General features: G+C 40.5%; 1 protein-coding gene across 17 annotated transcripts in view; it reads left to right on the top strand.

Annotated features, from left to right (window-relative positions):
- Positions 1-23481, top strand: part of Tenm3 (teneurin transmembrane protein 3) — a 1282613-nt gene that overhangs the window by 928451 nt on the left and 330681 nt on the right. Inside the window, exon 1 of one of the 17 annotated variants that reach the window (XM_031339797.1) lies at positions 23064-23188. The exons of the other annotated variants lie outside the window; for them this stretch is intronic. The gene's annotated coding sequence lies outside the window, so the exon portion shown is untranslated. Of the gene's footprint in view, positions 1-23063; positions 23189-23481 lie in introns of those variants that run through there. 17 annotated transcript variants of the gene reach the window in all.

Below are 23481 nucleotides of genomic sequence, written 5' to 3'. Positions count from 1 at the left end.
TCTCACTGGCTTATCATTGGTTGATGGTCAAGTAGGATTGCCAGCTTTACAGCTCTGCTCTTCCCTAAGGCAGTTGTCCTGGGAAATGAATCCTACAGTGGCTAGAAAAGGTTTTTAACATAATTTAAACACTTCTAGTGAAAAAATCCCTCTCCTTTCCAAACTTGGTCTTCCTTTCTGTCTGTGTAAAAAAACTATTTGTAATGCAAATGTGTTCCTTTGTCACAGAGCCTCTCTGACACCATGCAAATGTTTTGTAACCCAGTAGAGGTACTGTTTATCAATGATGCTATACATTTTTAACAGTCTTTCTTTTAAAAAGGATAAACTGTAGTGTTAGAAGCCACTAAAGCCGAATAGGTAATGGATGAGGATCCTCCAGAAAGTCCTTTGAGAGTGGCATCAGGATACACATTTGCATCCTTTGAAAGTAGGAACTTTATTTCGGTGGTGACTTGGAAGGCGGACTGTGTTTTTTTGACCTGTTGTCACTCTGACATGGCTGCTTCTGTTGTTGGCTCCCCATAACCTCATATCCAAGTCCCTGTTGCCTTAAAAATTAATTATGATGAGAATTTCTCTTCACTTCAGACTGTTCAAGAATGCCTCACGTGCAGGCTGCAAATTATAAAGGGTAAATTAGGGCATCGCTGAATAGGAAGGGTCCCAGGAAACCAATTTAAGAATCCTCTCCGGATTTAGTGGGGACCTGGAAATAGTCCGCTTGGGAGGAAGAACCTGAAATTACAATCGACTTGTCATTCAATTTCACAGTAAAATGGGATCAGCCTCTGGGAGGGTAGGTGCTAAATATACGTGGACCTAAAATTTATTTTTTATTTTAAATTTTTACTCCTATTGTACAACTCTCAGAGCCTTATTAAAAAATAATGCCTAACGTTGGCCAGATGTCTGTTAGCTGAAGACTTAAAGCAGTTCAGAAAAGGGTAGCTCCCTGTACATGGATGGAGCATGGGATGCCCAGGAAGTTTAAGAAGTTGTGGGGTGAGGGGTAGGGGGATCACAGCCCTGGGAGTGGAGTCATTCTTTCTTGGTAACCCTGTCCCCAACTTCAAAGTGATAATTGCCTCAGCTATTTGAGATAATTGGAACTCTTTAGTGTCAGAACAACAAAAAGGTAGCTAGGCAGATGGCTTTCCTAGTGTCATCCAGGAAACTCCCTTTAAAACCCATCTTCCTTTAGAGAAGACTGGGAGCACCGGGTGTCTTGGTTTCCCAGGCCTTTCTGAGATCCTGGTGCAGGCATGAACTTGCTGTGTTTTGGTTTCTCCTTCCACTGACCCTTGGGCTTTGATTTCTACACTCTCCTTAGCCATTCACTCCCCCCACCTCCCTCTCTCTCACTTTCTCTCTCTCCCTCATCCCTCCGCCCACTTCAACTGTTGTCATGACAAAGGATGCCCATTCTCTGTGGGCACATGTGAGTGTGCACATATATGTGCGTGTGCATGTGTGTGTTTTCAAAAACATCCTTTAACTCATTTAACTTCCAGAGTTCTGTTTGGGTTACATAGAGTATTTCCTCACTGGGAATTTCAGAAGGGAGATGGGGCTAGAAGGAGAAAAGAAAATATTGGTCACCCTTACACATCTTTAAAACATTTTCTTCCAGATCACCTTATATTTGTATAAGTTAAGGTTGAATCCCAAATATCCCTGGATATATGAAATCCATATTATTCAAGTTTTTACAGCTGTGGACGATATGAGGACTTTATTCTTTGTGGCTGTTCTGTAATGTCCTGTATTATGGATACAGTGTCCTGAGAAGTCGTGTTACTCCCAGTCTCTTAAAACACTGACAAGAAACCCAGCAATGTAGAAATAAAAGCCAGGAAGTTATAAGGGAAAAATGACAATATAAAATACTCTTGTTTTCTAAAGTATACACAAAGCTTCAGATATCAATATCCCCAAACTCCAAATGGCCAATTTATTTTTAAAACATGAAACACCTGCTTATTGTTAACTATCACAATAACATGTTTAATTCTGAGGAAATCTTTTTTTTGGCAGCTAATAATAGTTTAAGATTTAGAATAATTTTAATGTCTTCTAAGAGGCATCTTCTAAGGCTCAGGAAGATATAGTGGGATGGTTCTTAGCTTTCTGTTAAGCTCAGTGATATTGAACTCATGGCTTTTTATCTTTAGCCATTACTCTAGCATATTACACTTAATGAGAAAAAGAAAGTTAACAGTGCAGTTGTTTTATCTTTCTGTGTTCTCAACTCAAGGGGCAAATACAGCATGTTTTTGGAAAATCAGTTTTCACTTGAAATAGTATATGAGACTAAAATAAAACAGGTGAGAATAGACATAGTAGGTAAAGAAATTAAGAATAGCTCATTGTCAATAGGCTAGGCTCATATATACATACACACATATACATATAAACACATACACATATGCTATATATGTGCATGTGTGTAAATATACATGTATCTGTATACACATATGTAGGTACATATATATGGCTGTTGTCATTTGATCAGTGTATATAATTAAAAATTTTAAACCATATAAAGAGTTTTAAAGAAGCATTAAAATTGATAATTCAACCGGGAGCTCTTCTTGGGAAGATAGAAATACTGAAAAGTATCTAAAAGTGAAATATTTGCATCCATTTGCAGTATGAAAACACCTTCATTAACTTTCTCTTCTAATTTCTGTTCTTATCTTCCACGTGTGATGTCTTTAGTCAGGCCGAGGACTTGCCCCATGGGAAGTGAATTCTACAGGAAGGATTTTCTGTGACTTTTACTTCTGTGAATTTAACTCTTCTGTCATTTGTTCAACCTCTGTCCTTTCTTATTTGGGCTTCACTTCTAAAAAAAAAAAAAGTATGCAGCCAAGGGAATGTAATGTATGGATATTTAAATCACATATTTGATGTGCTTTGCACTTTTGATGAGGAACCTGCCTCGTGTCCTTGCTTTTAAGAGAAACAAAACATGAACTAATCATATAATCTGCCAGAAAAAAAAAATTGACCCCAAACTGACCCCTTCCTAAGTTAACCTATGAGCGCAATGGACATGTTTTCTAGGGATGAGTTGTGGCACTTCTGGCCTTTTTTCCATGGCCACAAACGTTTTGTTTATCTGTAGTAAATGATACTAAAAAGATTTAGAGAGTGAAAACAGTATTGATATAGAGAGGAAATGCTGCTTTATGATATATCCTTTTGATGTTATTATACCAAAATTATATTTACCCCCACTAAGCATAGACAGATTAGACAGTGAATAGTCTCTTTGGTGTCATATCCCAGCATCCATCAGAAAGATGCCTACCATGTCCCCTCAAATGTAGTATTGTACATCAATACTCATTTTCAAATTGCACAACGTGTCTATTTCTTATAGTCCCTGACACATTTGCTTTATGTTTCCCTTCTTCTTGAGGCTCTGCCCTTTAAATAATTGCTTCAGGAGATAAAGAACATTTTATGTTATTTGAGGGATTGCACTGGACTCAATTATAGTATTAGTCTCTGGAGTAATATGTTTGTATTTTTATTTCTCAAAAAAAAAAAAAATCCAACATCCAAATTGTTTTGGTTGCCCTAGACAACCACCAAAGCCTTAGTATCCTTACATATCCCAAACGTCGATCTCGGCCAACTCATGTTAACCTTCTCTGTAAGGATCACAAATCTTTAGATAATCTCTTATATCTTAGTAATTTATTTTCTGTCAAACATAAAACAAATCTTGGTAAAACATTCCATTAGAAAGGGAGAAGGGCTGGAAGACAGTTTTTCACTGTGGTATGCTTTGCATTTTTTGGAGTCTCTGATAAAACACAGATGTTTCCAAGTGCCCACAAGGATGGTTAGTCCAAAGCAGACTGATCCTGGCTAATCTCTGAGACCTTGTGCTTCTAGGCTTTCTATCAAAGCAGATCGTCTTATTTTTTTGCTGAATGAACTCAACTGAATTTGTAACTGATAAAGTTGAATTAAAAACATCCAACGTGGAAATAGAAATATTAGAATTTCCACGATGGTTCACTATGCGTTTCTTTCCAAAACGTTCCAAACATAATTCAGTTTGGGAGTAAATGTCTCTCTTAACTTTAAACTGTGCCAATATTTACATGAGAACCATCAGTTCCGTTCTGGGTGGGGGTTGGGGAGGAATGGACATTTTCCAGTATTCTGCAGTAACTCATATGTAGATTACAAAAGGCTCCACTTGGGTGGTTAGCTTCTTCCACAAGCTCACACTGGACAATGGTAGAGAAGGTTCTGTGTACTTTTGAAGACAAGTACAAAGAGATATGCTACCCATTTCTTAAAAATTATGAAATGGGGTTGGAGAGATGGCTCCGTGGCTATAGAGCTTGCTGTGTGAGTGTGAGAACTTGAATTCCAATACCCATAACCTCCGTAAAGCCAGAGAGAGTGGACCACACAGACCCGCATCCCAGGTCCCTCTGCGATAAGATGGGAGGTAGAGATGAGATATTCCTTGTAGACTAGACCAGTTAGTATGGTCTATATGGCATACACAGCCATGAACAGCCAAGTAACCCCACCCCAAACAAGAGCTATCGCCCAAGTATCTCACCTGACATTCACACATGTGCCCTGGTATGCATGTCACAGTCACATGCATGAATAAGCAGCTGTGCATCTGCACACACACATACAGACACACAAATTATAAACTGTAGGAAAAAACTTTAAGATGAGTGAGACAGTTTCTAAGATAATGACTAAGGGTTATCTAGCTACACTATCCATACTTACACAGTCCCTTTGCATGGGTATTATTAAAAAAGGAGAAATGAGGGGGCTGGAAAGATGGCTCAACTGTTAAAAGCACTGACTGCTCTTCCAGAGGTCATAAGTTCAAATCCCAGCAACTATGTGGTGGCTCACAATGAGATCTGATACCCTCTTCTGGTGTGTCTGAAGACAGCTACAGTGTACTTATATATAATAAATAAATAAATCTTAAAAAAAAAAAAAGGAGCAAATGAATTGTCAGACATCTCAACTGTGGACCATCAGCTTTGTACTTTCAAAACAATATAAAAACCAAATTAAGATTAATTTCTGTATGAATACATGCTGTGGCCCAACTAGAGCATTTTGGATTGTATAGCCCATATTTCAGTGTCCTATTAGCTTTAGGATTTGGACTGTTTTCAGCAAACTAATACTGTGCGAAAACAACTTTGTCCCCTTATCTGTTCTGACAAATATTCTTAGTATTTGCATAGATTAGAACCTAGAGTTCATACTTTTAGAAGCATGATTTAAAGTAGGTAATTACTGAGTATAAGCAAAAGCTCTCAATCTTTCAGAAAGGGAATGTAATAATACCCTCGTATTCATTATCTGCTGAAAAATATGGAATTTCCAAACATGTTTCCAAAATATTTGCTTTTCAGTTTTACATATTTATATTTCTAATTTTCTTTCGTGCTGAGGCATCTGCTCATAGTTTCCAGCTTATTTTCAGAGTCTCTTTGTGTTAGTGTTTGGGTTTGATACTCACATTCTTTATGTGTTGGATGGCCTTCCCGAGATCCACCTATTAAGGCTTTTTGAATTTACACATTTAGCTCAAAATACTAGTGTGGGATGGGTTCTTATCATCTTGAAATATATCAGTCTTTGCATATCCATTCAACACAGCCCCCGTTGTTACGACTGTTTTTGTTTTCTTGCACTTGGATTTTTAAAGATATTAAAGGTTGAAACCACATTTGTGGCATGTGTAGTCTTTCCAAAAATTTACTTTACAAAATGCAGCTTTGTAACCAAAAGGAAGCTTTTCTTTGTTCTTAGAGGGGATAAGTATAGTTTGAGAGGAATTTATCCTTAGGGAGGGAGAGGAAGCTGTATTCCCTTAAGATAGAAATTCTTGGCTTGTTTTTTTCCAACAGAATTATTACTCATTAAGGTTAAAATCAACTGTGATTTGGGCTGTATATATTTTCTGTTAATTCACTTAAAAATGCCTTTCCTTCAATATATATTCTTTGTAAAGTCTAAGCACACAGGATAATATATGTGTCTGTCTTTATCTATGGCTATAGGAAATGATATAGATACATATCACTTTGTGCTAAAAAATAAGCCAGTAGTAGTACAGAGGTCAGTCTTGACTCATACAGCCCATAAAACAGACTGGACTGTGAGATGTGACATCTATACAGAATGTGATACTGCTGAATTTTCATATTAAGAGGTTTTGGCTGAAGGAATTCAGACACACACACACAGTATGGCCCTAAATAATCTTGCCAAGAAAAGTTGAGTTGAAAATGTTGGGGAACTGATCCAAGAATAGGCCTCAAACATGTTGCATTCATTATTCGCAGCTGTGTGCATAAGAAGTGACTTTTCATCCCACCTACAAGCCCCTCCCCAGGGCTGTCACTTTTTTTTTTTTTTTTTGCCAACTTACTGACCTTTCTGTTCCCACAAAAGGAAAATATGATTGACAGATGGTTATGCAAACCATTTTGGGGGCAATTTTAAAGTGTATGCTAATGTGTTTTCTGTAAACATAATCCTTTTTTAAACACATTTTAAAGACTTGCTATATTATTTATTATGTGTATGCTTGTGTGTACACATGCATGTACATGTGTGTGTGCACATGTGTGTGCTTATGTGTGTGCGCCTGTGTGTGTATGTGTGTGTGCATGTGTATGCACATGCGTGTGTCCATGTGTGCGTGTGTGTGCCTGTGTGTGTGCATCAGTATGTGTGTACATGTGGGCACAAGTGTGTGGGTGTCTGAGGAGACCTGAGGATTTTGGATCCCTTATAGCTGGAGTTACAAGTGAATGTATGCCACCTGACGTGGAGGGTGACCACCAAAATCAGGTCCTCTGCAAGGATAGCCAGTGCTCTTATCTTAGAGAGATAGTCATCTCTCTAGCCCCTAAAAAGACATTCCTATAAGCTTTGCTTTGTTAAATATTAATTAAACAAAAAATAAGAAGAAAACCAACTTGATTCAAAGAGCAGCTTTTGGAAAGTAGAAACTTAGGGACACGAGGGAAATTTATCCTAGCAGATAAGGATTTATTTCACAGCTGTTTGAGAAAGGGAAAACCCAGAAATCCATTTCTATAGACATAAAAGAAATGAACGCCCATCATTCCAACACCAGAAGTCCTTCAGTCAGCTCTCAGGAAGTGGATGAGCACCAAGATATTCCGTGGGTGAAGTTGGCACTTTTTGACTAAGGTCCACGTCCTTTAATTCTGCTTCTCTGATTACTGGAACTAGTGTCCCTTCATTTTATCTCCTGACCAAAAGCTTCCTGAGGATATAAGATGTGATCAGCTTAAGCAGTCTTCATCTGGTTAGAGAGCCTGTGTGGAGGACAGTGGGGTTGGCAGAGCATCTTGTGGGTACATGCTTGCTGGTTGGGCCAGCAGCTCCCTTTTTTTGGGTCAGCCACTGGTTCCATCAAACAGCTGGGATGGTGCCAGAAAGACAAGCAGAGAATCCAGAAGGGGAGCAGAGCTTGGGAAAGCTTTGTTTGGCTGGAGTGATCTCTCTGTCTTACCATAAAGGCATGCATTAGAACAATCAAACCTATTTTTAAAATATATTGTGCACTTGAAAAGTGCACTATTATATTTTGCTCACTATTTATTTTGCTCACTTTCCTAGCACAGTATTGTGATTTCTTCAGGCATCAGTAAATTACAAAAATCGAAAGTAAAATAATTTGCGATATGGGTATATTTCCCATCTTTGCTAATTCTTGCTAATGGACTCATATTAGTATAAGTGCTGCTCTGCTCCAATAAGCACAGGAATCAATGATATTGTATGAGTGTGTATGTGTGTGTGTGTATGTGTGTGTGTGTGTGTAAATGTGTGTGACACATGAGAACAAGGCCAAATGTTTTCCCCCACCAGAAAACTGGACTCCCTCTAGTCCACCAGTCCTGCAGATCCAGAGGCAATTTATCCAGAACTACTGTTTTTACTAGTAAAATTTATTTGAGTTTTTTTGGGGTATTGAAGATCCAACATGAAAACAATCTGTACCTACTAGAAAGAAGAAATATCATCTGCTGGTGACACACAACTAACTGCGCAAAAAGTGATAATACCACCTCTTTCTCTAAGTCTTCCAGTTCTGGGAAATCATGAGGATGCTAAGCAGTTTTCCATATTCTTGGGTAGTCGAGACTAATTTCGAATTTTATGTGTGTCTACCAGACTTGTCTGGCTTTCAAAGCAATGCTTAGCTGTACCTCATTTCACTGTGAAATGTATATGCATGCACATAATAAGAAGAAATTGCTCAGCTGTGCAGTGGTGGCTCACGCCTTTAATCCCAGCACTTGGGAGGCAGAGGCAGGTGGATTTCTGAGTTCGAGGCCAGCCTGGTCTACAGAGTGAGTTCTAGGACAGCCAGGGCTATACAGAGAAACCCTGTCTCGAAAACAAACAAACAAACAAAAAAAAACCAAAACCAAAAAAAAAAAAAAAAAAAAAAAAAAAAAAAAAAAAAAGAAAGAAAGAAAGAAAGAAAGAAAGAAATTGCTCCTGTGTGTCATATAGAGGAGTACGATAAGTACAGAAATATTTTATGGATTTGCTATTATTTATATCATGACTAATTTTAAATTTGGGTCCAGCTTTCATTTCTTGGTGCTGGTGGTGGTAATGGTGGTGGGTTTTATTTTTCTCCATTTATCTTTTACTTTTTTTGTGATCCTGATGCAGACCAAGGCCTTGTTCATTCTGTGTAGGTACTTGACCCTAGAGTGATACCTCGCCCTCACGTGCAGTAAAATGAATTATTTTTCAAGATAATATGTGCAGTGTAGTGGGTCCAATGGCTTAGGTATTTCCTTAATCCAGTGAATGTTTGCAATACTCAAATGGCATTCAACTATCAAGAGACAGGGAACATCAGGATTAGAGAGCCAGACATTTTAACTGAAACATGAAGGTCCAGGGAGAGCTAGCCCAGGGAGAAAGAGGTTAGAATAAAAGAGAAGGGAGAAGCTGTGGGTACCACAGTATATGTTTGAAGTTAACCCTCTGCATCACAGAACATCTTATCAATCAGCTCAGGAGTTTCCATGTTTCCCATCTTAGGAGCAATGGTGATGATGCTTACTTGAACCGTTTTTCAATCAAACAATGCTACGTTCACATTAAGTTTATTTGTAAGGATTTTTCTGTATGCCATAGGAAGATTGTAGTAGAGGGATAACAAAGATGAAGGTGGGCATTATACTGCAGGTGGTTGAAAAAAAACGATGATTTCATTAGCAAAGAGGGTGGCTACAGTGTAACCTGTGATGCAGAATGTGTGGGATGATAGGTCGTGGGAGGTGGGGGAGAGATCAAGGATTAAAGAGAAGTCGGTCAAGAATGGCCGGTACTCAAGTCTGTGTCCTGAACATTTGAATGGATGGGAAGTTTCCTTTTATGATACAGGGAACAGAGGAAGATAGAGAGCTTTGTAGAAGGTTATTATGTTTTATTATTACCCTGAACATGTTGTATTTAAAGTTTCTAGGGGGGAGCCTGTTGAAGACACTAAGCAATTGGCTCTGAGCCTCGCTGGCACTTGAAGCTGTTGGATAACGGAGTTTATGATTTAGATGTTGGAAGATGGCAATGACCTAGAAAGTCAGGGAGGGACCGAGAAAGAAGGGAGTATGGGCATTTAGGCAGAGGGAGTAATGTGGCGCAGAGTGCTGGGAAACGAGTAGAGCCATAGCTGAGGAAAATCAAATTGCCCAGGGTAAGATACAATGCAGTTTCCTTAAATGATAGGCTAAGGAATTGGCTGTACTCTTTAGTCAATAGTAGCCATTTGATGATTTGCACTGGGAAGACCATTTGCAGATAAGTCATTAAGAAGATTTAGGTAGAGTATGGATTGGAGGGGGTGCAGAGACCACGCAGGGGGTTTCAAAGAGAGATGCCATGAGATTTCAAGGTTCGGGAGTTTTCAATGTGAAAATTGTAGATGTGAGGGGGGTAGCTCTGAAAATGGAAGAGCCAGTGTGGTTCCAAGTAGAAATGGTAAGAACAGGGTAGAACATGTTGAAAATAATGATTACTTTGGGGTAAAAGAGGGGGAAAATTCAAGACCCTGGTTTGGGGAAATTTGTCACCCCTGCATGTATATGTTTATGGTTTATTTTCATAGAATTATAATGGAAAGATGATATATCAGAATATTTTATTTTTAAAGCTTTTATTACCATTTTTTGTGTGTCCAATGTTAAGCATGTGCTATTCATTTGCGTGTAAGTAACATGTGTGCCACAGCGTTTTTGTGAAGATCAGAGAATAACCTTGAGTGTTAATCCACACCTTCTGCTCTAGGGCAGGACTGGCTTTAGATGGTGTGGGGGATCTAAACTCAGGTCTGTAAGCTTGCACTGCAAGCACCTTTATCCTCTTAGCCATCTCTCCTGCCCATTCTTCTTGTTTTGAGTTTTTTGAATTTAGTCTCAGAAACTAGTCCAGGGGACATTTTTCTCTGCGGTACAATATACGAGCAACAACCACAAAAGACTTAGAAATCCATTCTAAAAAAAAATTGAATGAGAAGCCTCAGGAATCATTGCCAAGTGATGTTTAGTCATCTCTGCAGGGCTGGGCCACCATAAGGAAGTCCAAGAATGCAATGCAGCCATCCTAGATGAACACAGGATCTGGGCTCTTGGCTTTTGCAATGATCAGCAGAACACTGGATGCAGAAAAGATGTGGAACATTTCCATAGGGATAGCCAAGGCACAAGTGCCTCTTTGCTGGTATCTTTGAAGTCTGCAAAAACAAATCCTGGATGTAGCCCAAGCAAAGTCTGATGCAAATTCAAACAAATCAAGAGGGTTAGGTGCCAGTTTCCACTCAAGTAGCTGTCTGTGCTGAGGGACCAGGGGAAGAATTGTCATGGTCTTTTTTTCTGGTGGTCTTCTCCAGTCCCGTGGTTTTTATGGAAGTTATGGTTTTGTTCAAGAGAGTCAATACTCCCTGCCAGACTGCTAGAGAAAGCTATTCTCCTCCAGTCGTATTGCTTCAGTCAGTCTACAAGTACTGTGTTTTTATAGCATGGCTTCTATCTCTGAGTTTACACTCCAGGTAAAGCTTTCCGCAGTGGAGTGTCTGTGCAAGTGAATCGGTTGTTGGCGTTGTCTCTTTTTGTTTTTTTTTTTTGTAAGGGACTCAATCCATCTCCCCTGCCACCCAACCCAAAACTGTTTGAATTCCCAATGAAAAAAGAGCTCGGAGTCCCCAGCCTGTGGACCTAGTGTGAAGATGCTTTTTTAAAAAATCCTGGCAATTGAAAGCTGCTTATAATATGGAGATTAGACATTCTGTCTCCAGCTTCGGAACAGGGTTGGCATCAGCTAAACAAGCAACTGTGGGCCTCCCTGCCTGCCTTCTTTGGGCCAGAGAAAGGCCCCGGAGGAGCAGCTGCCAGCGGGGAAGGAGTGTGAGAATCTAGGAAACTGACTTGAAATAGGATAGGAAAAGAGACACGAGAATGAATGTAAGAATTTTTCAAATATTCCCTTTTTAGGCATATGCAGTGGCTGTCTCTGCACAGGAAGGGAAATCTTTAATGCTGCCCTCACGAGGGAAGAGGGGTGGCGAACCTGCAGCTAGTTCACACAGCCCAAGGGCCTAAAGTTGGTTGATTTCTTCAGAATTGTAAGAAAATTGATATGGATTAGTGGTCTACTTCCCTTTACTATTCATCTTGACCTTTTTGAAATAAAGAGTTGAATATTATAAACATTCTAATTTTAGAACGAGAAAAGCAAGTTTCACACCACCACCCCCACTAGGTATAATGATTTTAATTTAAATCTTATATTAATCAAAGGAGGCTGCGCAGCTTCATGTTTGATGGTGAAGGGGTGGAAAGGATTCTGATTTTCTCGTGACAGCAGCTTTTGCCTTTGCAGATGCCTCTGGGCGTATGTCTCTGCCTCTCTCTGCTTCTTTACTTAAGGAGGCACCGTGTTAACAATATTTAGAATCACTAATAAGTAACGGATATGTTTGCCTTCTGCAGAGAAGCACACTTCCAGGTGTGTAACCCTACGAATATAAAATGAACGAGGCCCTACCACGTGTGTAGGGTCTCCCCGGGGCCTCTGTTCTGTTTGAAGAACATGCTAAAGCAAGTCTGCTAAGTTTCCACTAGGGTCTGACTTGGGGTGACCCTGTGTTATCTCTTTGTGCAGGAAAGAGGTGATACACTCAACCTTCAGTCATGGAGAGACTCCTATTAGTAGAGCCCTTACTTGAACCCACCGAGAGGATGTGGAGTCATTAAAGGAAGTCTTATAGCACAGGGGTCATGTGTACCATCACGACAGTTCAGTTAACAACACACCGCATCGAGGACAGAGGGCCCGTGGGATTGTTAGGAGCTGAGATTTTTCCATCACTCGTGACACGGTAGCCCTCATCACAGCTGAACACAGCCCATTACTCACGTGCTTGTGGCAATGGTTGTGTTAGCAAGCCTTCTGTGCCAGCGTTGTATGAAAGTATAGGGAGGGCAATTACATCAAGAATATGAAACTGGATAATGCTTATAAAGGTGATGCCACTGACTGGTATATTTATTATACTTCATCTCTAAGCACTAATTTAAAATCTACTAACTTAGCCGGGCGGTGGTAGCGCATGCCTTTGATCCCAGCACTTGGGAGGCAGAGGCAGGTGGATTTCTGAGTTCGAGGCCAGCCTGGTCTACAGAGTGAGTTCCTGGACAGCCAGGGCTACACAGAGAAACCCTGCTTCAAAAAAAAAAAGTGAAAAAAAAATCTACTAACTTTTGTTTATTTAAATATATTTAATTAAATTAAATAATTAATTTAATTATTTAATTTTATACATGTAAACATATATATACATGCATATATACATACATAAATACATATATATGTATATGCACACATATCTCCATCTATCTATCTATCTATCTATCTATCTATCTATCTATCTATCTCTCTATCTACCACCATCTGCCTTTATATCTCAGCAATGCCCTCATGCAGTTTCTGGTAACTTCAGTTCTTAGTTGCATCAAGAAGCCAAACAGTTGGCCTATACTTGCTAAGTTTGTAGAAAATTCACATAGTGAGAGAACTGCCCAGTGGCTCAATTCTCAAAACTTGTGCCTGTCATTAAGTGGTGAATGACTGATGTAAAAGGAGAGAAATGGATGCATATTGTATGGCTGTGGCTATGTCTTTGCCACCAACGATGTCATAGGTGCATGGTAACCTAGGTCACATATACCTTGTCACCTCTCTTCGCTTCTAAAAATAACCAATGTCATTCTTTTAAGAAACAAACTGCAGTTCTCACTTTTTTTCAGTTCTGGGAATTGGATGAAAATTGGGTCTTTGTGTGTACTAGAGAAGAACTATACCACTGAGGGACTGGAGAAATGGCTCATTGGTAAACAGAACTTGCTGTTCTTGCAAAAGACTATATAGTGTGATTCCCAGCGCCCACTTAAGAGGCTTGCAGTTGCCTGTAACTCTAAGTACAAAGGATTTGATATCCTCTTCTGGCCTTCACAGGCACCCATATGCTTGTGAGAATATGTTCACATACATGTGTGTGCATGTGTGAATGTGTGTGCGCATGCACACACAAAAAAATCATAAATAAAAATGAATTATACCACTGAGTTCTTATACCCCAGCCATCTTGATTCTCATATGCATTGAAATATGGCTGCTATTTCCCCACCATAGAATGTTAACCTAAGAAATGGAATTAAGACAAAACTAGGCATTTTGTATATCCTATCTTCATTGGTAAGTCTATGTTCAGAAATGGCTACGAGGGCCCTTAATTTCAGTCTTTAAAAACAAATGAAACCTTAACCTGAAATTTATAATGAATTTATACTATATAAAAATAAACAAATAAATCAGTCACAGGCTTGAGACACCACTGGGGTAGGAAAGGAAGAGCAGTCAGAAGTGAGTGATACCGTAACCAGCCCGAAAGCCCTGAAGACATGGCTCAGAAGCTGCACATCTGCCTAGTGGGTGAGGTCCCACACAGAGAAACCCAACAACAACCACAAAACATCAACAGGACAAAGTAAATTGAGTCAGGAGTGCTGGTAAACCCTGCCTTGTAACACCAGCAAATGGGGGTGCGTCTGAAGGATCTAGAACCCAGGGCCAGCCTTGGCTGCAATTGGTGCAAGTGCAGTAGAGGGTATATGAGAGGAAATGAGAGGGGGGAGGAGGGGGTAGAGGGAGAGGGCGGGATGGAGAGACAGAAACAGAGACAGAGATGAAGTGAGACAGAGAGACAGAATGGCCATTTAAAGATAAAGAATGCAGAAGTCGAGGAAGACTTTTTTGTTGTTGTTGTTGTTGTTGTTTTGTTTTTTTTGAGACAGGGTTTCTCTGTGTAGCCCTGGCTGTCCTGGCACTCTGTAGATCAGGCTGGCCTCGAACTCAGAAATCCGCCTGCCTCTGCCCCCCAAGTACTGGGATTAAAGGCGTGCGCCACCACTGCCCTGCGGAAGACTCCTTTTATACAGGGAAAGAATAGATAAAGACATCCCAACACCATAGAGCCAGACAGAGACTCTGCGTCCAGATCTCAGGCTTCCCTTTTTCTGAAGAGTTAGTGACATTTCTTCTAACCATCTAGTCATTTCAAAGGTGTTAGGTGCCCTATCTATCTATAAAACATATTTGTTTTTTAGGTAAGTTCTCACCACACATGCCAGGTTGTCCTTAAACTCAAAATATCAGGACTCCGTGTGTTTGAAGTTCAGGTGTGGGCCACCCTGCCTGGCTTCAGTGTAGAAGCTATTGATGCAGTCCTGCTTTACAGTCCTTTATTTTGAAGTGAGCCCATTATATCGTCAGCCATGGATGTTTATCTGGGTACTCTATACCAATGGATAAAAAGACACCTGTTTATCTGAATTTCGACCAGTGATTTTTCACAACGTGGATGTTAAATTCATGGTTTCTTAAAATCGCTAGAGATGATCACAATCACCGGCAGTAGAATTAGCTTTGTATTGTATAAATGTCCCACTCTAATTTAGGACTCCTCTCACTGTCATAAATTACTATTGATCACACCCTAATCCAACTGTACTTTTCTGTTCAGAGACTTTCTAATTCGAAGCATCCTTCTGAAACCCTGCCAGAAAGTCTTTGAAGCAGAGTTACCCGACCTCCACTGTGGAATACAGACCCCCTGAAGGTGTGATTATTTAACGTGGACTTGTGCCTGCCCCCTGAGAGCCTTTCTGCTTATCCGGTCTGCTTATGTCATCTGAACCAAACCGGTCCTACTGTAGTTAAAATGACATAGGGTTCTATTGACCTAACGGGTAATATTATGAAATTAATTCTAAAATACTGTAGCTTACTTCACCTTCATCTTTGAAGTTCATTTAAATGATCACACTGTACAAACTCTTTTTGTTGAAAATCTTGCAAAGGTCCTTGGCCAGAAATAACATAATTCTGGGGGTTTTCACAGTGGTTTCCATTTTGAAGTCAAATTACCATGAGTGATAGGCTCTAAAGTGTCTGGATTGGGTGGTGTCAGAGTCTCCGTGGGGATGTGTGCATCAGTGGTCATGATCCCTTGTTTGTCAAAGCCTCTAGCCGTGGTCAGTTAGTTTAGCATCAATAGATGCCCTTATTTTTGCTGTCCAATCATTCGGGCAGATGGGGTTCCCTCTGTTCCAGTTCTGCTAAGAGGAAGGTGGCACTAGAAACCTATAGTCACTCAGAAGCTCAAAGCTCTCATAATGAGACAAACAGCTGATACCCCCCCCTTACCCAGAAGTCTCTACATCCACTTGTTATTGGTACAAATTTTCAGTATACCGTCTCACTACCAACCATGTATTAAAAGGAAGAGGAAAAAAAACCTCCTATATTTTATATGACTTTTCCTGCTAACATTGTTTCTGGCAAGACTCTTAACATACTTGATTTTTTACAAATTGGTACAGACACTCTTTAGAAATTTGTCTTTAAAAAAAAAAAATGTCACAGTTGTCCCCACCGCCGTCCCCTGCCCAGAACATTTAAATAATGGAGACACAGTGTGTTTTTTTCTAAGTTTTAACTAGCTTGGCTCTTTATGGAACCCAGGAGGTCTTTCCAGTTAAAAATACCTAAGGTGTTTTGGGCACATAGTAGTCATAGTAGTCATTCAGTTAGTGTGGATGGAATGAAAACACAGACGCTCTGAAGAAGGAAAAGAGCTAGCTTGTACACTAGTCTCCTTTCTTCATTTCTCCACATCCATTTTCTTTGGAACAACTATTAAATCTGACACTCACCCCATTATTTTTCTAGAAATTATTATCCTTTAGCTCACAAACTGCTTCTTTCTGCCAATAGGACGAGCTTCCATCGTCCTAAGTATTAATCTGCAATGTGGATTCTTGTTAAGCATCACCGACCCGTGCCCAGGCCCAGACACGAAGGCCGTCCTCCTGGGCCTGTCATGGTACACTGCTCATCCTCTCCAGTTTCCTAGAGCTTGCCCTCTGTCCCCCTAGCACTGGCCTCTTCTACAGGTTGCTCCTATGTCGGGAATCCCCAAGATTCAAACTGAGTGCTTGGCTTCCTCAGTTTCCCCACACACTGCCTCTAGATCTCAGGTCTGATGATAAAGGACCCAGAGGGAGCTGGGACTCTCCGCTGCAGAATTTCATCACCTTTCCATCTTCTCGCTGGCACTTAGGCAGTAGCAAGATGCTTGCCTTGGATTTTCTCTCACCTAGCCTTTTGTCCTTCCACCAAACTTTATTCTTTTCCCCGGGCTTCCATCTCTGGTTGAGGGTCTGAGAGTTTGTGGTTCTTGGCTAGATCCACCCTTTAGAATCAAGAGAAGTTTAGAAGGGATCTGGTAAAAAGATGAGAGAGATTTTTTTTTTTTTAAAGTGATGTGTGAAGATGTTGTAAAATGACAATAACGAGTTTAGCATGACATTGGATTTTAAGGGAAGATTAAAGAATAATCATCTTCAAGTAGATGGAATATACTTATTGAGAAAATGGTAGCCAACTGTTCTTCATTGATACTTGATTCTAGTGAAGGTATTGTCTATAAGTGGTGACTTTAGAGAGATACTCTCAAAACACTGAGAAGCACTGTCATACATTACTTGGACAGATATTGCATAGTACAAGTACCAAAAAAGAAACACCCAAATTCATCAGGACACAGTATCAATATGCATGGACTATATTTGAAAGAGGCCTGCAGATCAGCCTAGGTCATGTATCATGTTTATGTCCAGTGTGGTAATCTTGTGATTTTATAACAAAAATATATGTATTATGGAGTTTATAATAATGACTTGAACTACCAATGGCAGTAAGTGCCATTAGGTCACAACTTCTGTCGTCAAAATGTATGACACCTCAGTGGTGTACGTGGGTGGGGTTGTAGTGGCAGGGGGGAGGGGCGGGGAGGGAGAGATACAATTATGTCATCATAGGCCAATAAATACATTAACATCATCATAGTCTAATAAATGCAAATATTTGAACAACTTTAATTATCAAGTTGTTTCTCTACTCTAGACTATTTGTTCTAGTGATCCATCCATCCACAAAGCAATACCTACTTAGTGCCTAGTTTTGTACCTGTTATGGAGTATGCAGAGGAATCGTTCAGTTGCCGTTTTCCTTACCCAACACTGTCTATCTCTGTGATGTGTTTGTGGTCAAAAAGGAGTTAGGGCAAGAAGACAAGCAGCAGAATATTGTGGGAAGATGGATAGAAAAAGACATTGGCCAAGCTTACTGGGGGTGCCCAGCCAGACCCTTCAGCTTGTCCTGGCCAATCAGGGAAGGCTGAAAGGAAGAAATTCCTTTATGTCACATTATGACCAAGCTGTGATTGGTCAGCCATGCCAAGCATATAGGAGAGTGACGTATAAAAAGAAATCTATACATACTTTATGTTCACAATTCAAAAGAACTCATTAAAGGCACATTTTATGTATCCGATTCATCAAAACACCACAAACCAAACACATTGTTGATTATCTACCTGTGTTCTCCAAAGTAGATACAGAAATGATTGATACTACTGATGGTGTGGAAAATTTTTAATATTATAAAATGTAAAAGGTAAATGCCAAAGTTTGTATGACTTCCGTGTTGTGTTCAGTACGTGGAGGGAGGAACCAACTGGTACCTGGGTCTGGTACCAGAACAGACAAATCCTCTGACGACACTCCATCCCCATTTCTCACAAATGAGTAGCTCTTAGTTTTCTGAGACAAAGAAAAATACGTACAGTGCCTTGTGTGAATTCACAGGCATGCCACCTAGTTTTTTTTGACATGAACTGCAGTGGTTCTGGGGCCAGCGTTTTGTGGCATGGGGAAGGCAGTGGTTGAGAATAAGCAGTTCAGATTGAGGGCTTTGCTGCTTAACTGGAGTCACTCACTTAGTTTATTTATCACATCAGTACATATTCAACATGAACTGTCAGAGAATACATACAAAATACCCCTCCAGGAGGTATTCCTATTTGCAAGACCTGAAATGAGGTGAACCCCAGCAGGCTGCCCCTTCATGGATAGACAGACAGTGCCATCCCTGGGTGGGCCTAGGAATTAGTATTCCTGCCTGCACTCCTGTGCTAGGTATGAACAGAGTTCCTTCCACCTCCTCGATCCTGCCCCCTCCGGCCCCCTCCTGCCCCACTGCACTTCCGGAGGCTGGTAGTTCACAGATGTTATGAGGTTCCTTGGAACTGGAGACTGCCTTCTAATGTTGCCTTTGGGTAGTGTTTGGCTTGATCCTTCGCCTCTTGCTATATATTCAGTACCTGGCATCCCTTCCCCTGAAAACTCTTGCTGGTCATCTTAAGTTTTGAAGCTCCGCATTCTCCTGCTCTGTCTAGCTTCCCACCAAGTTGGAATGATCTCCTTTCTCACCCTGGTCTCCCCTTCTTGGCAGCTTGCCAGTAACCAAGCCTCCAATGCAGCGCCTTGTTTGATTGCCCCCTTCGTCCAATCCAGACCTCATCACATACACCTGGTTGGTCCCTACTTCCTCCTCTTCCCGTGTCTGTCCAAACTGGTTAGGACACAGCAGGCTGCTTCCCAAGGTCATCTGAATGAGGGCAGAAAAAAGGATGAGTTCTCTTGGTATACACTGGCTTGATTGCAAAGCAAGGTGAAGAGCTTCAGTTCTTTATCATGTACTTTACTTGTCTTTTCCTTCTTTTGGTGAAAAAAAAATTAATGGAAAAAATTAAAGCAAAGAAACTTGCATTTTAGGAATCATTTCAGATGTGGCTGTTTCATTTAATTTTAAAATAAAAATGAACATTTGGGGTAAAGAATCACCTAGATTTAATACTAGCTCTTCAGATTCATTGCAGACACCCATGAAAAATTATGAACTGGCCTTTCCTGCAAGCCTGTTTTCAAGCATTTATTTCTATTGTTGTAGATATGAACCTTGAACTTGATTAGAAAATAGGACCAGAAATATGATTTTTAAATACATTTTTTCACCAACTTATAATACAGGTTGTTAGAAAATTATGTGTGCTACTGACCAGAAAAAAAAGTGCTTGCCAAAACTTTCAATAAAATCTAAAATTTTATGCAGAGTATGTGACCAGAGCAATTGAATAATGATTAGGTACCAATTGATGTCAGCACAATTACTATGTATCAACGGATGTCAGTATACTAGGATCTTCATAACAGTTTCTTTGACATTTATTTTTTTTAAAAAGGGAATAGTGTTTTTAAATAAAATTACAATTCTTAGGAGAGGCCTTCTAATTGACAGGCACATACCTTCCTTCACGTGATAATTCCTAAATCAAGTATTTAGGAATGTTTTGTGATCATTTTATTCTGCTCCAAAATTTCCAGCTTGCAAACAATACTAATATTGGTACACCTTTTTATTTACCCTCTTGAAGTATTTTCAAAATAGGAGAAATTAAAGTAGTTGGCCTTTTGTTCCCTCACCCACAATCCTTTGTAAATTGGGGCATCATGGTCCCAAATAGATGATGTAACTTACCTTGATAAATTTAGCTTAGAAAGTAAAATACACCTTTCAAACCAGTTTAACTATTGAGCCAAGTCTGTGAAAGACTGTCTCACTCAGGAACCCCTCTCACTGAGATATAGGATAAGCCGTATTCCCTGTAAATAGGTGGGTACAGTCAGAGTCCTTCTAGTTTCCAGTATCCTCGTCTATAAAATGGAAGACTACTGCTGCTTACTTAAAAGGGCTTAGAGAATTTAAGTAGTATGTGTCAGCTTAGGGCATAACACTTGCCTACCATGCCAGTGATCTTGGTTTGATATCCAGGACAAAAACAGGAAAAAAAAAAAAAAAGATACACACCAAATGCTCACTCTAATGCTGTCATGGCCTGAGATGTTCTGTGTTAGTGTTAGCTTTACCGTGGTCATATATAAAAATATTGCTGTGTTTGAGATTTATTTTGTGTTAGTATCTCTGACAGTCTGGTTTCCGTGCTTAATAGTTACCAGGGAATGTAAACATCTTAGTTTCAATTGCATTCTGAGTCTTCAAGGCTGTAGGCCTACGTAGAGAGAGGCCAGAAGCCCTGCGAACATGAAGCAAAGTAAGCACCAGTTTGAGGTAGCAGCTCATTCATGGGCCCTTTCTTTAAAAAAAAAAATACAATCTGCTTTGATTTGGTTTGGTTCATGCATTTTTAAAAATCTTCCTTGTGGTGTGCAGTCATTAGGGTTTTATGTCTAAAGAACTGAATTCAGTTATAAGTAAGATTCATTTAATATTGCAAGTATGATTCCATGTGGTTATTTATTCGCAACATAAAATAGCCACATAATTCAACATATTTAATAGTTTCTGCTTGTGCAACTGTAGGGAATTCTGCAGATCCTCAGTAAGAACTACTTCAGTTGTGAAAGGCAGTATCCATAATGCTAATTAACATCATCAATATGACCAATGATGATGGAAGAAAACAGGAACTGAGTGTATGCCTTATGCCTACACATTTCCCTGTGGGACCCTTTGGTGGACTTGTATTTAAAAGATGACAGTGACTGGCTGTGTGGTTGGGTGTGGTCACAAACCCATGGTTTTTCTTGGAAGATGTATGGAGACCCCATCCTTCATATTTCAACAAAGGAAACAGCTCAAAACCATCTCTTCCTTGGTCTCTTCTGCCTCTCCGCAACCTCTGTGAAAGTCAACCCTTGATAATTCTCAAGGGATGTTGCCTTTGTCTAATTTGGAATAATCACTTTTGTATTCAGAAAAGCTAGATACATATGTAGCATCCTTCCAATATAATGCTACATAAAAACATTTGCCTAACCTGGTTCTGATATTTATAAATGGGCATTGCTCAATTAGCATTTTAAATTGGAATTTTAATAAATGCTATCAATCAGTGACCAATTTGCATAGCATTTATCTGGGGAAATGAGTGTGCCAAATATCGGCCTTCTTAAGATTCATCTTGCCCCAAACTGTGATTTATTTAAGCTCTTCAAACCATTCATTCTTCCATTAAAGCGTCCGTCCATCTTCCTGTGTTCTCCCGTTCCGATCCAGATCTGCAAATCTGTGGTCATCAGAATCAAGAGATACATTTCCCAAGGACAGACAAGCCCTTGGGTCTTAGAGAATTTGAACTCTGCAATGTTCTGCCTATTTAATTTCTCTAAGACTCCAAGAACAGCTTCTTCATGCTCTGTTTTCAGGTCATATAGTCTGGACTTGCAATGACTTGGGGCTGTCCACCCAGAGAAGAGTCAAGCATGGAAGAGTCTGTGAAATGATTCTTTTCAAAACAGTTGATTTAGGGAGGTATTTGTTTAAGAGCTTGGATTTTTTTTTTTTTTTTGGTGCCCTAAAAAATATCTATTGTTCTCTTTTTTGACCCAATTTTACTAAAGAGAATTTCAAAACCTTGAAATAACTTCAAATTTTAGATTGTCAAAGGGATGTCTAAATTTTAAATAATTGCTATTTTAAAGTAACTTCTATGATATCTTAATAATGCCAATTAAAGGTCCCATATCGATCCCTCCCAGCACAGTCTGGAATAAGATGCGTTTGGTGAATCGTGGGTTTTTAGAAGGGCCTTCTTCGTTATGAAAGAAAAGAACAGCAAGTTGCAGATGATTTGCTTAAATATGGAGTAGCAACTGCCATTTCTAGGTATGATGATGGATGTCTGAGAAGGTAATGGAGACTGAGAAGGGGAAAACTACAGGGAAAGGAATGCATTCCCAGCCTTGGACCCTTAGATCTAAGGAGAATCAGAGAGGTAAAGCCAATATGTAGTCCTCCTCCCCCAGGCCAAAAAAGGGCAGACATGATTATCGTTGAGTCCTGGGAATATGAAAAGTGATTATCCTTCCCCAAAAGAAGCGGGAGTGGAAGTATGTGGATTCTTGAAAAATATAGGGATGAAGTGATAGTTTATTTCCCACAATATTATCTTTTGGGGTCTGTGAGTCTAAAGTGAGTTTGGAAAATGAAAAATGGTACCAATATATTGATTAAAATGTATGAAAAAATATGTGTGTGTATGTATCTCTTGTAACTGTAAAAAAAAATCGCTGGTAAATCTAAAAATCCTTGAAGAGCCATTCTCAGCATCCTGGAGGTAGTGTCTGAAAGGGGAGGTAGAATGTTCTAGAAGAAAGAGAAATTAAAAGGCAGGATGTTGAACTGGAGGGATTGAAAAAAAACATGATAAAAGTGGAACCTGAGGAGAGGAAGGGACAGTTTGGGGAATAAAAATTTAAGCGCAGTAATATTGAAGTATGTTTTATTTAAAAGTAAAGCTGGTTAGAACACATTAGCTGTTGCAGATCAGGGTTGGCCAGCCCTGCGCTTCATTCAGAGCTCAGACCACTTGGTCTTAAGCTTCCAGCTCCAGGGCCCCTGGTGACCGTCCCCAGCATCTGGGGAGGAGGGGGGCGCGGGTGGCGAGTACCGGGATGCAGGCCGCCCCTGCGCCGTCCGGGGGCCAAGAGTGGTGGAGCGGCGTGACCGAGGCTCAGGGCGAGCGCTGGCTGCGCGGGTCCCCGCGGCGCTCCCAGGCGACACCCACCCACGCGCTGCGCACGCCGGGCCGGGCGAGCTAGACTCCGGGCCGCATGTGGACTCCTCCCGCCTGCAGGTACGGGCAGGCGCGCCTCTGCCGGGACTTAGTTGGGCCGACCGGCGGAGAAGTGGCGGTACCCCCGGGGTTGGGGGTGTGGGAATGCAGCCGGTGCGGTGCGAAGAACGGTGGCGGAGCAGGACTCGGGATTCAGGATGCGCGGGGAAAGGAGATTCTTTGTAAGCCCGGGAAAGTCGAGCGGGTGGAGACTACGGACGTTTGCAGGATGCACAGCAGCCTGCCGAGCTGTACCGGAGCATAGTGCTGCCTCGGGGTGTGCGCGTGTGAGTGTGTGTGTGCGCGCGCGCTCG

The sequence above is a fragment of the Mastomys coucha genome, unplaced genomic scaffold, assembly GCF_008632895.1.
Source record: "Mastomys coucha isolate ucsf_1 unplaced genomic scaffold, UCSF_Mcou_1 pScaffold22, whole genome shotgun sequence".
Classification (NCBI taxonomy): domain Eukaryota; kingdom Metazoa; phylum Chordata; class Mammalia; order Rodentia; family Muridae; genus Mastomys; species Mastomys coucha.
Note: the sequence above shows the minus strand (reverse complement) of the source record. Positions and strands in the feature narration are given on the sequence as shown.